The sequence below is a fragment of the Gymnogyps californianus genome, chromosome 3 (genome assembly GCF_018139145.2).
Source record: "Gymnogyps californianus isolate 813 chromosome 3, ASM1813914v2, whole genome shotgun sequence".
In the NCBI taxonomy this organism is placed as follows: domain Eukaryota; kingdom Metazoa; phylum Chordata; class Aves; order Accipitriformes; family Cathartidae; genus Gymnogyps; species Gymnogyps californianus.
Genome location: NC_059473.1, coordinates 109,686,755 through 109,703,046, shown reverse-complemented (window position 1 = coordinate 109,703,046; position 16,292 = coordinate 109,686,755). Strand labels below are relative to the sequence as shown.

General features: G+C 39.9%; 1 protein-coding gene across 1 annotated transcript in view; it reads right to left on the bottom strand.

Annotated features, from left to right (window-relative positions):
* Positions 1-16,292, bottom strand: part of RNF144A (ring finger protein 144A) — a 72,238-nt gene that overhangs the window by 42,913 nt on the left and 13,033 nt on the right. Inside the window, exon 2 of the mRNA XM_050893533.1 lies at positions 12,437-12,526. The gene's annotated coding sequence lies outside the window, so the exon portion shown is untranslated. The remainder of the gene's footprint in view (positions 1-12,436; positions 12,527-16,292) is intronic.

Sequence of the window (16,292 nt, the reverse complement as noted above, 5' to 3'; positions counted from 1 at the left end):
ACTGCTCTCTAGGGTAACATCTTATTTTATTATTTTCCAGAAACTCGTAAACCACCCACTCAAAAACAACTGCTTTGCTATGCCTTTCTTCTCATCCCTTACATTTTCTCATGTTTTTATTTTCTCTTCCCCAACTCTTTCCCCCTCCACCCCTTTCCTTGCTTCCTCCTATTCTTTCCCTCCTCTCTGCTTACAAGGAACTGATGAATTAGTGCACTCTGAGCTGTCTCCACAATAGCAATAAATCAGTAAGGAGCAGTTTGAAACTTTAACAAATCACAAGGTTTTTCCTTCTCCACTGTTGACTCTCTCAGAAAAGTAAGAGCTATGTTTACACAAAGCCCAAATAACACCAAGCTTGAGCTCTGTGGGTATTTTCTTTGTTGGGAGGAAGAGAAAAGCCTTGGAAGCTTAAAGCTAGAAACCACATTTAAAGCTATGCAAAATTACTGAGAAAATGCGAATATGAGCAAGGGGAGTGGAGCCCTAGTTCTGACTGAGACAGTTGGAGAGACCAGCTGAGCAATTCTCTCATTTCCACCAGTCAAAAGGAAGTCAAAAATTGTCTTTTTCCTTGCAACTATGGCAAAATGCATGCTTGGTGCACTGCCCAGTACTGTACTTCCATTGTGCTTTACAAGTCTCAGATGAAGGAACAAAGTAAGTGGGATTGAAAAAACCCACCACAAACCCTCTTACTGTCTGTCAGTTGTCTACTAACAGTGGAGGTCAGGTTTTAACAACAGCTCACATCTTCGCTGTAAAACAACACATACACAAGTACCACTCCTTCATATGCTACACTTGAACTGCAAAGCAGATATGCTGGTAGCTGAAAACAGCATTCAGAGTGGGGTGAAGTCTGGTTAACTTACCCATAGCTCTCTGTTCCTGTGACTCAATAACAACCACCAAATTCCAGGCAGATATTTGTAAGAGACAGCATTTTTCACAGCTCCCAGTGTGGACAGCGAATTCCCAGTCTCATGCCCCAGATGTGGCCCTCAGATTAGCACTATTGCCAAAGTACAAGAGAAGAGAAAGACTCTTCATAGAAAGAGTAAAACTTCATAGAAATGTTTTGTGCAGTAATTACAGCCATCTAGAAAATTACTTTTTCCAAAACCATGCCTAAAAACAGCAACTCTAGCTAGCAGTTGGACAGCTTCTCTGCAGAAGTAACAGCTTCTATTATACCATATCGCACTGTGCATCAGCTATGACCCAGAATCGCCCTTCTAGTCTTCAGAGGACAGAAAAGTACAGTGGATTTGAATTAGATGTCATGGTATACAAACTCATTCACCATGTTGGTGTGACACTCCGGACTAACCATAAAGAGAAACTTAGGATGGGATTTAGACTACCTAAGACAGTCACCCTACTGTTGGTGCCTAAAGAGGCAGATTTTCTAAGATAACTGCCTACATTACCTACTCAGTGAGAGCAAGGAAAGTGATTTTGAAGGCCTTTAGAGGGAGAGTGTGTGTCTAATACAAGAAAAAAAACCACCACATCTTTCTGGAAGAATTCCATTTCCTGACAATAAATCCAACGACTTGGGCTGTGCAACAGGCTGAATTATAGATCAGTAAGATGATTTTTTTTTTCCTTGTCTTTCAAACACTGAGAAAACTCTGATACAGCCTGCTCGGTACACCCTGCAAACAGGATCTAGCCTGATCAATAGTACTAGCTACTCACTGTTTCTCTTAATAGTAGTACCAAATTTAAAAATGGATAACAGAAGAAAAGATTTGAGAATTCCTGCACCTCTCACCAAATAGTCAACCCTTCATATCATCTGATGTTTCACATCATAAAAATTACACCTATCAGCTAGGACATTTTACAACAAACTTCTGGCCTGCCAGACTTGATGACTCTGGATTCAAATCTCTCTCTGCGCACTGTTCAAATCCAATTGATTATTTCCCTGCATCCTCCTAAAAGTTTTATTTTCTCTGTCTTTTTATCTCCTTTCCTACAGATAATACTGTTGCTCTAATTTACTCCTGCTTGAAGCAGCCTGCCCTCTTCCCATCACATCTTCTGCATCACAATCCAGTTCTTCAGTCTCACCTCCACTGCAATCCCTTGGATACTGATCCAAGCGAGAATAGCCCAGGTCAGCCAAACAGGAGAGGTCAGGGTGTCCTACCACGAAACTGGCTTGGAACAAGTTTTCCTCTTCTCTCTGGGAGAGGAGCAGTTTGCCTTTTTTAAGCACAATGTTACAAAATTTAATTATGTTATGGTCTATGTTAATATCTCAGCCATGCTAGCTTGGTGAATAAAGTGTTGTTTGTTCCCAAGTTTCATTTCGCACATTACAGAATTACAAGTTCCAACTACATTTCTCCATATCCTGATGTGACATTCAACCAGCACATGCCTGGGCACAGACCTGTCATCCACATGGGCTAGGGAACTTAGAGACACATTCTTATTATGTAATAGCACTTTGATTAGGGGCAGATATTTTAATTCGGTCTGGTTTCTTCCTCCCTTCTTATTGATGGTCCAGTGAAGTCATTTAGCACAGGCCTTGGAAGACCTTCAACAAACACAATCAAGAGAAACTTCTTATGTCAGCGTGAACCACCAAGATAGCACACACCAAAAAAAGGATGATCTAGTATTTAGAACATCACCTGAGTTATAAGAAACTACTGATAACCTCTTCTGCCTCAAACTTACTGCATAACTGAGCAGCTCACATGGTTTAGTCGTGCCTCAGACAGACACATCAGCTGGTACCTACCACATCACATAGGCTGGTGGGCGGATGAGCAGTGCATTAGCTGCCTGAGTGCGTGTTTTTCTTCTCTTCTCCCTCTGCAGAGTGAGAATCAGCATTTGCAGTATTTTCAGAGGTGTAATATATTAGCCTCAACATCAGCCCCAGCTCTAATCCTTCACAGTAATATTACTGTTGCATAGTAATGCTTCCTGCTTTGGTGGTGGTTGGGGTGGTTTGGTGGTTTCCCCCCCCCCCCATTTAACAACGTTTGCAGTATAACACACATAACAGGCACACCTGTTTACTGTGGAAAGCAGCAGCTCTGTAGCACCCCATCTGCGCATGGCAGAGACCTCTGCAACAGCAAAGGCAGAAAAGACCGAAACCGAAGGCTGAAGCGCTAAGGGCATGTAGAGACAGCAGAAAGCGTAAGGGAAAGAAAGGAAAGAGCACAGGTAGACCACAGTGGAAACATTCCCTTCAGGGCTCCCCATGCTACAGTTGTCTAGATAACAAGTACCAGTAAGTTACAGACCTTTGATTTTGGGAACACATGCAGAGGAATGCTATTGGGATTTTCTCCATACCGCTTTGTACACTTGAGCACAACTCTTAAAAATCAATAGGTGTTGGGCCTTGGTTTATTACTTCTAGTTTCCATTTAATTTTCTCCTCTTACTCATTGATTAATTGTAGAAAATTAAGATGCTTTTGGAGCTTGAACTATAGTTTTTCTTTCCTCATTTATAGCAAAACCTTAAGAACAAACTACTGGCAGTTCTACATTTGTAAATGGTTTTCCCTGCCAATTAATTCATTTAGTAAGGACAGTATGGAGCTGATTAGGACTTTTTGGTTTTTTTAACCTTTCATATTATGGAAGAGACTTGGCTTTTAAGTTAGTCAAACAGGACAGATGTTGAAAATTATTAGAGGAAAATATCAACTCAGTATAGAATAAGCTATCCACAAATAATTTAAATAAAGCTTTTCTAACATGATATCAGAATAGTTGATTTGAATTGCAATAAAAATATAAATAAAATAAATAAAAATAAAAAAGCATGTTGCCTTACATGTCACTGCATTGTTAGAAAGAGAAAACTGAAGGTACTTAAGTCAGTCCCTTAACACCTTCTACATACCCACATAATTCATCCTGCTAAAGAGGGAACACTTCAGGTAACAATGAAGCAATGCAAAACCACACAGTGTCATCAGAGTACTTGACTTTCCTATAGATTTGATATGTAGTGAAAATGACAGCCTACTCACAAGATAGGAATTGCCTGCCAACATTTTGCATTGCCTCTTAGCACTCCTAAGACCATATTAACCCCTTCCCCAAATTAACACACCCATTGCAATAGGTACTCAGTTCTGGCGTGTTGGATATATCCCATGCTGCACAGTCATAGGACCAGTTTTGGTTTGTGGCTCTGTACACACCACTTGCATTCTGCTCAATCCATAACTCCTACCTGCTCCTGAGTGTGGGCAGGAAGGATACTGAAACGCAGCCCTCGCTGCACGCTTCTTGTGGGTCGCAGTGCTGACCTGCTTACTAGCAGAGAGCACGCTGAGCACAGTGATAGAAAACATGTACTTATTCTTCACAGTTTCCCAGCATAGAGATCTGGCATGTAGCATAAAGTGCGGGACATTTGCATATTATTCTGGCAAGGAGGAAAACTTTTCTAGGGTAGCTTAAGTTTTTGGTCATCATTCTAGGGGTTTGTAAAGAAGAGCTTTAAAAACAACAGTCAAACACAGAGCTTTCTTCAGTGAGTCTTGATGGTTTTTAAAGGAAGTTAACATTACCAGAAGTCATTTTACTTCCTAAAGAAGGAAACAAAATAAAGCAGCACCACTTACATTTAAAGCATTGATATACACAATATGTTCCCTAAGCCACTTCATAAAATGAGCTCCTTCCACAAGTCCAAGTGATCAGTCCATTATCTAAAAGGTGACTAAAGTTTGTCCCACAAAAACAATACCCAGGAAACAGCTAATAGCTCTTTGAAGACATGCTTCTCCCTATGTAAAACATCTGCGTCAAGCCTCTCACCTTGGACATCACTTATGTCTGAAAAAATCTTTTCAGGAGCTAGACAGATACTCAGATGGTTGCTCTGCACTGTCACAGCCAGTTTATTAACAGGAATCAAACCTTAAACACTAGGTCAAGTCTTGCTCCATACTGTACGATACCCAGAATAGGGTCAGTATCACCCTCAGACTGCAAACTCCTCTGTGGGAAAAAGACTTTACTTTTTCTTTTATGTTTGCATAGTGCACCCTGCAGTGGGCCACAGATTTCAGAAGTTAACATCAATACAAACAAAGTTCTAAAACAATTCAACTAATATTAATAGCCTTGGTACTAAATTCTCTGCCTCAGAAAATGGATGAGTAGCTGAACTTAGTAGACAACCATTTTCTCTAGACCCATTTGGGTGTTAGGAAGCATCTTGAAACAGTATCTGTCTGAACAGTTCTGACTCCTGTAGCTTCCTCCCTTTTGTATGCAGCCTGAAAAAGCAGAAGCAATCACATCAACCATTTAACATTATCTCAATGTTAAAAAATAAAGCAGAGAAGTCTTAGTAAAACAAAATTTTACTGGAAAAAGTTATTATTAAAAAGGCTGAATTAAAAAATGGTAGTTAAAGATATTCTACACTTTCCGGAGGCCACGTGTTGAACATTTTAGATAGTAGGAATCTTTCCAAGTTCAACTCATGCTTTCCCAAACCAAACAAGACATAAACCACAGAAGCCTGCCCTGTTTTCAGCTTCTGGGAAGATCACAGATGAGGTCATTCATTATGGTCCTGGCCAAGTAACATGGTACGCACACACCACCCACTCAGCTCTTGAGACATACCTCCCTATTTAAAGGGAATCCACTGCACTAAGAAATGAATCTTTTTTGCTAAGTTCCGTAATTGTTACTCTTTACTATTTACTTTAATGGTCACCATAGTGTTTTATGTTAAGGAGATCATGAAAGAGCAGCCACAGTGGTCTGACATACCAGTTTAAAATAGAGACATTTGGAAAGGAATTGCTCCAGAGGTTCTAAACTAAACAACATGGATTGCAATCCACTGCTTAAAATTAGCTTTTGTGGTTTGTTTTTAGATATTCCTAGTAACAAACTCAATCCGATTGCTCTCTCTTGGTTTACTTTATTGCACCTAGCAATCTAGAAGGCCAATAATAGAAATTTCATTTAAAATATGGCTATTAATGTTCCTAAAGATAGTCTATTACACGAGTAAGCTGTGTCACAGGCCTGAAATCATTCTCTAGATTTTTTTTTTTTTGGTCAAAGGACAATAAGTGCTTGGCTAGGAGTTAAGAGCTCTACATGCTTTTAGGATGAAATAGTTTGTCAATATTAAAACTAGACAAGAAGAAAACTTTCAGAGGGAAGGAACTGAACCCTGGAATGTCTTTGAATTCCTATTCCATATTTAATGAAAACAACCCCCGCCAAAGAACAACTGTTTAACCATCAAAGGTATCCCACATTTCTTTTCTGAAATCCTTGGTTAACCTATATTGTCTACTAATACAGTATTTTTCCCTAGTTAATTAGCAAAGGCAGCCCTTTAGTTTCTTTCTAGCAGGAAACCAATTAAATAGATTCAAGAGCAAAGCAGTGCTACTTTAAAAACAAACAAGAGGGAGAAGCACAGTAGCTGGCTGCTGCTTCTCCAAAACAGTTGGAACAAGCCATTTGTTTAAAAATTGGAAACACGAGGGCAGTGCATCTCCTTCACACTGGTCAGCACAAATGGGAGCAAGAGCATCACAACTTGAACAAAGGTGCTTGGTGGGCTTCAGAACTCATTTAGGTGGGAAAGGCCAGAGCAGAGCAGTGTAGGAAGACCCCCCAATGCAACAGAAGATAGGAAATTCAGGATTTCTTTCATCCATACCAAACTCTGTTCTAAATGGAGAATAGGGAGGTTTTTGCACCAGACATACCGCACCACCTGTAAGCCAAGGCAATGCTACATAAGCTTTAAGTCTCTCAAGTCTAATAGCCGAAGTCACACAGTTGAGTTAATGTAGAATTTGGGAATATGACTGACAAAGCAACTAGGTCAGTAACTACCAGCACATTTGTAGTCTATCCATACTTCAAAAGAACAAAAAACTTAAACCGCACTAATGAAGGTCTAGAGAAGACAGTGAAAATGAGAAGGACATGCAGACCAGGAAACATCCAAATACAAGATTTAAAAAAATACGAAGCATAAGCTGACCACACGGGGCTTCCAACTGTGTGGTTGTTAGCAAATGAATAAAAGTAACTAACCAGTTATAAAATGCTTCATAAAGATGACAAAAAAAATCAGTAGACAAAAATAATCACAAAGCAATATAAAAGGAACCAATTATGGTCACAGAAGAATGGCACTAGAGCCAGAATTCAGGCTGCTGGGCAGAGACCTCTTCCCCCAGCCGCTGGTCAGCAATACAGACTCTTGCACTTGGGCACAACACTTCAATACTGAGTGACAAACTGGGCTTAACTTCTAACCATAGATTTGAATCACCTGGGCTGGGTTGAGGAGGACACACCAATACCTGCTAGCAACCTGAAATAACCAGGAGGCCTGGGTTCCTGCAATGCCAGCAGTGGCCGGAGACTTAGCAGATGGAAAAAGCAGGCAAAGTGGTATGTAGTGCATAAGGCAATATAATTATCCTGTGTCACAGACAGTTTGTACTCTTTCCTGCCTTCTCTGCTAATACTCAAAATGAAATGTTTTCTTCTGGGGATATTGGCTTTGCGTTTTGGTTAAAGAAAGCGTGGTTGAAAAGTGGGTGTTGTGCTTGGAACAGCAAGCAGTGAGGTTTGAGAGGGCTCCAAGTTCCTGGAGAAGTTCCTTCCACAGCCCCTGAGAAAACTACTTCGCTTGCACAGCTCAGTTTATGCCTGTGACAGATCAGCCACCGACCTGCTTCCTCCTCAGCCCCGGGCTCTAGTCTTTTCAGAAGTGGGAACCACCACCTCAAAGTTATGACAGAGACATTAAAAGGACTACTGATTAATATGGCAAGCTGTAAATCAGCCTTTTACTATGGTGCCAAAGGAAAGGGATGAAGCTGACAGGTCCCCTCACTGAAATGCAGAGCTCTTTGGCAGCTTCATTCCCACTCGCAGTTCTTATCCTGCAGGATAGTTTCAAGCCAACCTGCAAATTTTATAGGAAAGTGAAACTGGATTGAGACATGCAGAAAGCAAGCCAGAATTAAAGAAAAGAAGGAAGAGCTGAATTTCTAGCTATTGGGGATGGGAGGAAGATTCAGTAATACTGAGATGACAGCAAACACAGAGAGAGCTATCGATCCCTGTTGGGATCAATATACAAACAGGAGAATGAAAAACTGATCAGAGAGAAAATTAGAGGCCCCACTGTAATGTCTGAATTTTCTCAAGTACTGCTGTAATGAATTTGTGTAAGTTGCATTCAAAAGAAGTAGAAAAAGTGGAAGTTCTGCTTGTGAAAGCTCAGGAACTGACTTTGTTATGCAGCAACGAGACCCTTTTGCATGAGACAGACGATTGCTACAAGGACTGGTATGCAGTGGTTGCCTAACTCTTCTCTATGAAGGTCAAAAAACACAACAGCAGACAAGTGTCTTGACTTGTGCCTCCTTCCCTACTTCGTACATTGCCAGTACATTCCAGCACATTTAAGTACTGGAATCCTACTGCTTTTCCTTGTTGCTCTGTGCATCTGCAGTAGTCAGTGTCCTCTACTCCCTTCTCACTTGCTGAAGAGGAGGAAAAAAAAACCTATCCCCAACTCCACTGACTCTTGCAATCTTTTCTTAACAGAAAAGTGGCCAGTTATACAGAACCTGGAACAAGCTATTCAGAAAGCAAATTTCAAATATACATTGAATCTGTTAAAAAAGTAAACATTTGCAGCCAGATTTCAGTTCTATAGACTGCAAAAGAAGGGGAGAAATAACTCCCATTCAGGTTTTGGCATATGGTACAATCCCAAAACATCTTATTCAATCTGAACTTACTAGAAACTAATACTAGGTTTAAAAAAACCAAAAAACACAACCACCCAGCAACAACAAAAAAAAGAGAGCGCAAAACCCCTCCAGTATCTGAAATAAAGCCTCAGAAATGCAACCTACAGCTATTTATTTCAATAGGATGCTAAGTTCTTCTGTAGTAATAGTGAGACATTCAGAACTAAGAATTAAAAACCTTGAAGACTGAGAAGCCCTTGACTGGTTAGAACTACTCCGTGTTGCTCTGAGCAAGCCACAGACCCGCACAAATAAACAATCAGGCAAACAAAGGAATGCAGATGGCTCTAGAATGAGCTGATATAATTTACTTTTACTAACTTAAAAAAAGAGTAATTTCCCACCTTCAAACCTTTCTTTGCTATTGGGGGAGATTTTTTTGTGGACTAAAGCCAATAAATAGGTTTCATTTTACATCCAGTTTCATGAACGATAATTAAAAAACAAACTTTACTTTGTGGCTGTCACCACAGAATGAGTTTGTCACCTCTGCAGCGCACTTCTTCCTTCTCATCACAGGCTGAAAAAACACGACTCAACTTTTGTAGGCAGATATTTACATCTTTACTAAATTTCATTTTAGCTATCAGTTTTCTATGTTGGACTGAGCCAAGCTGTGCCTTTGGCTACTGCTACAAGACATAACATAATAATAGTAATGCAAATTATGAATACGTCACTGGAGCTAGATCATCCACACTGCACACTTGTCACTAAATTATGGTACACTGACTCAGTTACAGAGGTCTCAGCTGCCATTAGGGTTACAGACAGCTACTTAGAAAACATTATCTTCATCTGAAGCAAAGCCAAAATATTTTGATTGCTTCCTTCCACAGTGAAATGAAACACTGTAACTATTTTAAGGTTATAAACAATGAGATAGAAATTAACAACTCCATAAGAAAGCCCCACAATTTCAAGCCAACACTAGATCATTAGAGAAGAATTTTGCCTTTTACTGGCAAACTCTGACTTTCCCCATCTGCTCCCTTCTCTCCCTACTAATGAGCAGGAGCAAGCTACATCTATGAAAGCATCTCTAAAGATGACAAGATGCACAAGCTTTTCTTCAGATGCTTAGGAAAGATTAATGAGTTCTGCCACTATGTTCACTATCACACTGACAAGAGTGGCAGGCTCTTGCTTGCTAGACGAGGAAAATCAGAGGGCAACACTCCTCTGCTTTGTATTAATAGTCTGAACTATGTATGGTATGTTCTTGTTCGTTACACAAATACCTCATGATCATCCGTATGCCACAAATATTTTCCAATACAGACCTCTGCCAGGATATGCTCCATTTCAGCAATCCTTCAGAGCCATTTCAGTGAAATAGGGTTGGCAGGCAGCAGAAAGATTCAAAAACTCAAGGCACATTTCAGCTATGTATGTGCACAATATATCAGAGCTGCTCTCACATTGATCACAGAAGTCCGCAATAGACTATAGAAGTCCACAGTTGTTTCACGTTTGCCAGAACAATGACACTAAACTGAGGTTTCTACTTCTTTAAGAAAAAGGAAAAAGAAAGACCAGCTCTGCCTGCTTTTCTGAGACTGAACACAGGTCTTGGGAGTACTTCACGCACACTTTTCCCCTTGTGTTTCAGAAAATGGGATATGGTACCCGGAGAGGTTTGAGGATCTTTAGAAACACCTCAGCAGAAAACTAAACAAACAGGGAGGTGAGAACAAGCTACACTGCTGATAAGAACATGGTGGAGAATGAGTGCAGAGGCAGACCGCTATGCCTGAAGGCATGGGACTCTAGGGGAGAGGGATGGAGAGCTCTCTCAGGGAATGAGGCTAAGGACCTTGGCTTATTTAGCTTCACACATGGAGATGAAGACATATGGTCACTCCCTGAATACACATGATGCAGGGTAATGTACATCACACAATGGGAGAGGAATTATTTAAGCTAAAAAGACATCATTGACCACAAGGACAGACATGTATAAACTTGCCATTGTCCATTTATTATAGAAACTTTCTTCAAGTTTCTAAGTATCAGAGATGCATTGTATGTTTCTATTACAGCTTTCCAAAAGTAGGGGGAGCAGAAATACTTCTTACTTGTAAGCTGGAAGTTTATGAAAGGAATTATACTATCTACAGCCCAAGTTGTGAGGGACCCAAGAAATCCTTTCCACTTATCTGTATTTAAATTTTAAATCAATTGGTTAAAAAGAAAGCAATGAAACTGTAGAATTGTTTTTTGAACCTCAACTTGCTTTTTAAGAAAGGGATACGGAAAACAGTATCAGACATTTTGGTTTTAAATTAAATTTAATCTCTCTTCCTTTTTTCCCCATTTTGTTTTTCTGCTCATAAAAAAGATGTGACAAAAAAGATTTTTTCACTTAGTACAAAAAAGTGAGCAGAAAAAAATCCCAGATGAAAAATATTTCAACAAGCTTTACAATTAAACAGTACTTTACACTAAGACTAGCTACTCAAGCTGAGCATACAGCTTGTTACATTAAAACCTCGATACTTAAATTCAAGCCAATGAGAGCATGATTATGTGTTCTTCACAAGAGGTTTTTTTCTGTGATCAGAAAGTCAATCAAGAACATCATTACACTTTGATAATTAAGCCAAGAACATGAGTTTCAAAGGAAAGGGGAAAAAAAATTTAAAATCTGCCAGCCTGTAAGCATATGACTTTTCAATACTATTTCCAGAGATGCATGTATGTGAAAGTGGCATTGCTTGAGAAAATTGAAAGCTACCAACAGCAAATCACAAGCTCAGGCAAATGAAGCATCTAAAAGTATCATTATTTCTGCATATAGCTATGTATTAGAGTAAGCATAATGCAGCACTTCCAGCTCTAGTGATATTTACAGGATGATCTTTTCCAAACCACAGAGAAATGGATAGACTTTAATTATTTAAACAGAATTTTTACTGCCTTCTAGAAGACAAGAAGATAAATATGTGCTACTTTTTTTTCAATTTGCTATGGAGTACATATAGATCTGTAGCCACGTCAAAAAGGAAATCACTTTTTTATTATCTCACTTCCTTATTTGGAGTACAGATTTACTGCTGTTTAAAATTGAAAATGTAGTATTGTGGGACATTAAACTATTAAATCAAGGACCATATATGAAAGCAAAACAGGCTCTGTTATAGAGATATAAAGATACATGTTATATATATGTTATATAGAGAGATAAAAATAAAAGCCTAGTGAATCCATTTTAGGTAGTACCTAAAACTGTGCTTCAAAGACAGTTATTGAACTGCACCAAAACAAGTCTTTCTCTCTGTGCACTGGACTTTGCTAGGAAGTTAACTAGAATGCAGATTTTGTTGTTTTCCTACTCTTAATTGTTAAATGAACCAAGCCTTTTCATTCTAGAGCTCCATAATTAAAAGCAAACTTTGACAAATTCCCTCCTCTGTAGTAGTTTGGGCTACGTGGTTTTGATTTTTATGGAGGAACACAACAGTAATTCCAAAAGACTATAAAACCTATCTCTCAGGCACTTTTTTTCCCCCCCACAGCTCCTGTTGGCATAAGAGTCCTACAAAAGAGTGGCTGCGTTGGAAACCGCATCTGTCTGTGCCCAGGCCAAGTGTTGTCAAGACAGTCAAGGCAAATGCCTACCACAACAATCTCTCCTTTGTCAGTCACAGGGATCCCATGAGAAAGCACCAGCCAGTCTAGGAATTTGGCTCAAGGTAGTGTTAGACAAGCCTGAAAGACAAAAAATAAGGGTCAGACTTTATTTAGATCGACTGTATAAAACCGGAACTAACAGCTCCATTCTGCCAATGAGCTTTTAAAATTGTGTGGTGGCACAAATGGTCTTAGTGAAGACAGACAAAATTCACCTCTTAACCCTTTCTACTCTCTGCACTTACTGGCTCAGTCTGTACTTATCAGCTTGGGAAGATTAATCCCATCACAGAAGAGATTTAATTTTTTTTTTTAATGCAATGGATTTCCAAGCCTAAAAAAAAAAATACAATTTACTATCATCTTACATAACTGCAGCCCCCATGATCCAGAACTTCAGGAAAACATACTCTGAAGGATCACAAATTATATTCAGCACTAGGTTCAGGGACGTCTTATATACAAAACCAACAGTGAACTACAACAACTTTCCACACACTTAGCAAAGCATTTCTAGAAACTGTACCATGAAAACATACATACAAAACCACATGCAAAGTCCACTACTTTGAGCAAAATCAGTCTGTAGGCAGAGCATTTTAATAAATGTGTTGAGATGCCAGGGAAGAGAAGGAATTCAGAACACAGCAATTGGCAGGAGTCCTACTTTCACTTCAAGCTATTTCCCATTTTCAGATTTATCCAACAGTGTTATTTCTGAGAGAGAAATCATCGGCTCAGTTCCTTCCTAATGAATACTCAGAAAACCTATATCCTCAAACTGAGTATGTAGATTTTTAACATAAAACCTGTCCTTCATTACCAAATCTAAAAAATGCAGCTTGAAATTAGTTTATAGCCAAACACACAAGACTCTGGTCTTCCTTATTCATCTTAAGTTTTAAACAACATGCTGTTTAAAAACACTTGTAATTATTGAAGCATGCATTAACCTTTGGAACTTCTGAAAATGAGCATTTAATTCCTGCAACATTCTCATCCTCCACTCTCTGATTTCCATTTAGAGAGAAATGTGATACGGAAAAAATATCTACCACACTTTTAGAAAAAAAACAAAAAACAGTAGTTAAAGGAATGGCCTGACAGCTCAGGTAACCTTTACTTGAACAAGCTCAGATATATATGCACTGTAACATTGTAGGCTACTGATCAGTTATTCAACCAACAGTTATGTCACCAAAAAGAGGTTCCCTCCTCCCTTCTTGCACATCCTCCTCATTTTAACCTTCCCCTCCTACTTGCTGCTTTGCCACAAATCCTCCTTGAAAATTAGGAAATCTGACAAAATTGTGTTCTTGCCCTCTTCCCACATTCTCTTGACATTTTAGGAGGGGGGGGGGGGAAGTGAAAAACAAAATCTGTTTTCATTAGTATGTGTATATCTGCTTGTAACATAAGAAAACAGCTTCCTGGAGCTTAGGGTCAGAAGGACCATTGGATGCATTAGCTTGTTAACCTGAACACCACAAATTATTACCCATTTCCCAAGTATCCTGAAAGCAAGACAAGTAACTTGTACATGGCTAACAAATACTGCCCAGGCACATGACCTGCCTCGGGCTGGACACCTCAAGAGATCCACCACTTTCTCTAATGGTGGGAAGGGCAATTTACTGGTTGGAAAAGCTGCATCCCTTCACCTTCTTTCCATCTAGATCTTCAGCCAGTGTTTCTAGTTATGCCTCTCACTCTCTAAATGGGAGAAGGAAAATAAAAAATAAAAAAGGAACATAAAAGAAAGTTAGTACTTTCTTGTCAAGGCAGCTAAGATGCTCAGTCTCTTCTCATACTGTCAGGGTATGGTTAGTGTTTAAGCTGCCTGCAAACCCCTTTCCTGTAGCTCTGTCACAGATGTTTTCCAGCTCTTCTGCCAGCCCTCCTTCTTCCTTAGAAGAAAACTTGTCCTCGCCAGTACTCTCAGTCATTGCATCAGCTTCATCCGACTCAGGCATCTCCTGACCTCTTTCCTCCTCTTAAAATCTTGCCCTTGCCAGCAGCTCACTCAGCACTTCACTAACCGCTCCACCAGCACTGCCTTCCTGAGGCCTTCTCTCCCACTTGTGTCTTTCAAAGGCAGGAGGGATCCTGAGGAAACAATTCCCTTTTTATCAGTGGCATTTGTCTCTCCTCCTGTTTGCTCCTGTGCACTCTCTTCCAGCTACAAAAATTCAGTTATCCTCTCTACAGAGGGACCTCACAGATTTACCTCCTAATTCCAGGCCTCTCTCTCCTTATCCAAAGTGGAAATTTCAGTCCTCCTCTCTGACATTTCCTTGGAGATATCCAGCTACTAGGTTAAGCTCTACACAGAGCCAGACAAACCTCTTATCTCCCCTCCCACACAAGGCTTTCCCAAGAGGCTCTTCCTTGAATAGCCAGCATCCTGCCAGTCCCCCAGCCTGCAGGCTGATCATGATATTCAACAAGAACTTGTACATCTAAATCCTGTAGAAAGAACAGCATAATATACATAAAACGCAGTCTTTTCCTTCTGATCTGTCAGACAACTAAAATGTTCATCCAGGCACTCAAGATCTTCCTCCTCTTCTGGGGCTTCAACCAACAAAATTTGACTTTGAGAAGTATTTCTGAAGGGACATAAGTAATGGTCATCTCCCCTGCAATGCTGCCTTGCCATTTTAACCCCTTTTTTGCTATTTAATTCATGTAAAAAAACCCAACCTCCTTCATAATTTTAATAACCTTCTCAGCCTGTTTTTTCTTGACCTTTTTTTACCAGTGTTTAAGAGCCAGCTGCCTACTTCTGATCAGCCGGTGACATTGTCCTCCATCACCAACAGAGCAATCTATCTCAGAGATGGACCTGACAGATCAATCCATCTGACCTATTTTAGACACTTGTCTTTGGATGAGATGAAGTCTGTCCTAAAATTATCTGGACAGGGATCCAATAATTACAAATAAGACAAATACAGGAAAAAAATAAATAAGAAGCTGCTCACACCCCACCCTTTCCACATTAAATCACTACCAGGAATTTTTTCACCGCTAATAATTCTTGTGGCTTTTTTTCTACACCTCCTGCAGGTTTTCAAAAGACCTTTTAAAGATGTGAAAACTAGGACCAGATACAGAATTTGGGTATTACTGTCATTAATGCCGTGCAAAGAGGAAAAAAATGTTTCTTTTATAAATCCCATCAGCCAAGGATTAAATTACCCCTCTCTCCTCTCCCCACAACAGTGCACTGGTAACTTAAAGTTGTGTATCCAGCCTGATCCCTAATACTTTTGCAGAGTTGCTGCTTTCCAGGATGCAGTCTCCCATGCTATGGATGTCCAGAAAACTTGTCACTGAGAAATCTGACTGCATTCAGTCACACCCTGCATACCTACCTTTGGTTGTACTCATCAAAAAGAAAAAAATCATTCTTTGTGACTGCTTACTTACCATTAAAATGTGGGAATGACAGACTAGTAAACAGCATAATTGGCGCTTTTTTTTTTAAGCTTCTGTCTTACAAATGAAATGTTAAATGGTGCCTGGTCTAGGCCCAGTCCTGGAGCATCTTGACTCCCAGTTTATTCCCACAGACATCTACTTGTTTATATTTTGCAGTCAGCTGCCGTTCCATTCACCCAGCGTGCTTTTGCTGACATGCTATAATGGTTTTCCCAGCAAGAAAGCTCTATTGTACAGAGCCACAAGCTGACAGGCAGAATTAGGAAACCTGTGTCAGGCTCAGCACAGGACCAGTGACAGATGCAGAAAGGAAGGCTGTGGGATCTGCTCTATATTTGTGTGACAGCCCATGGTTCATCTGGTTTTTGTGTCAGCCAAGAGTAGCTAGGAGGCATGAATG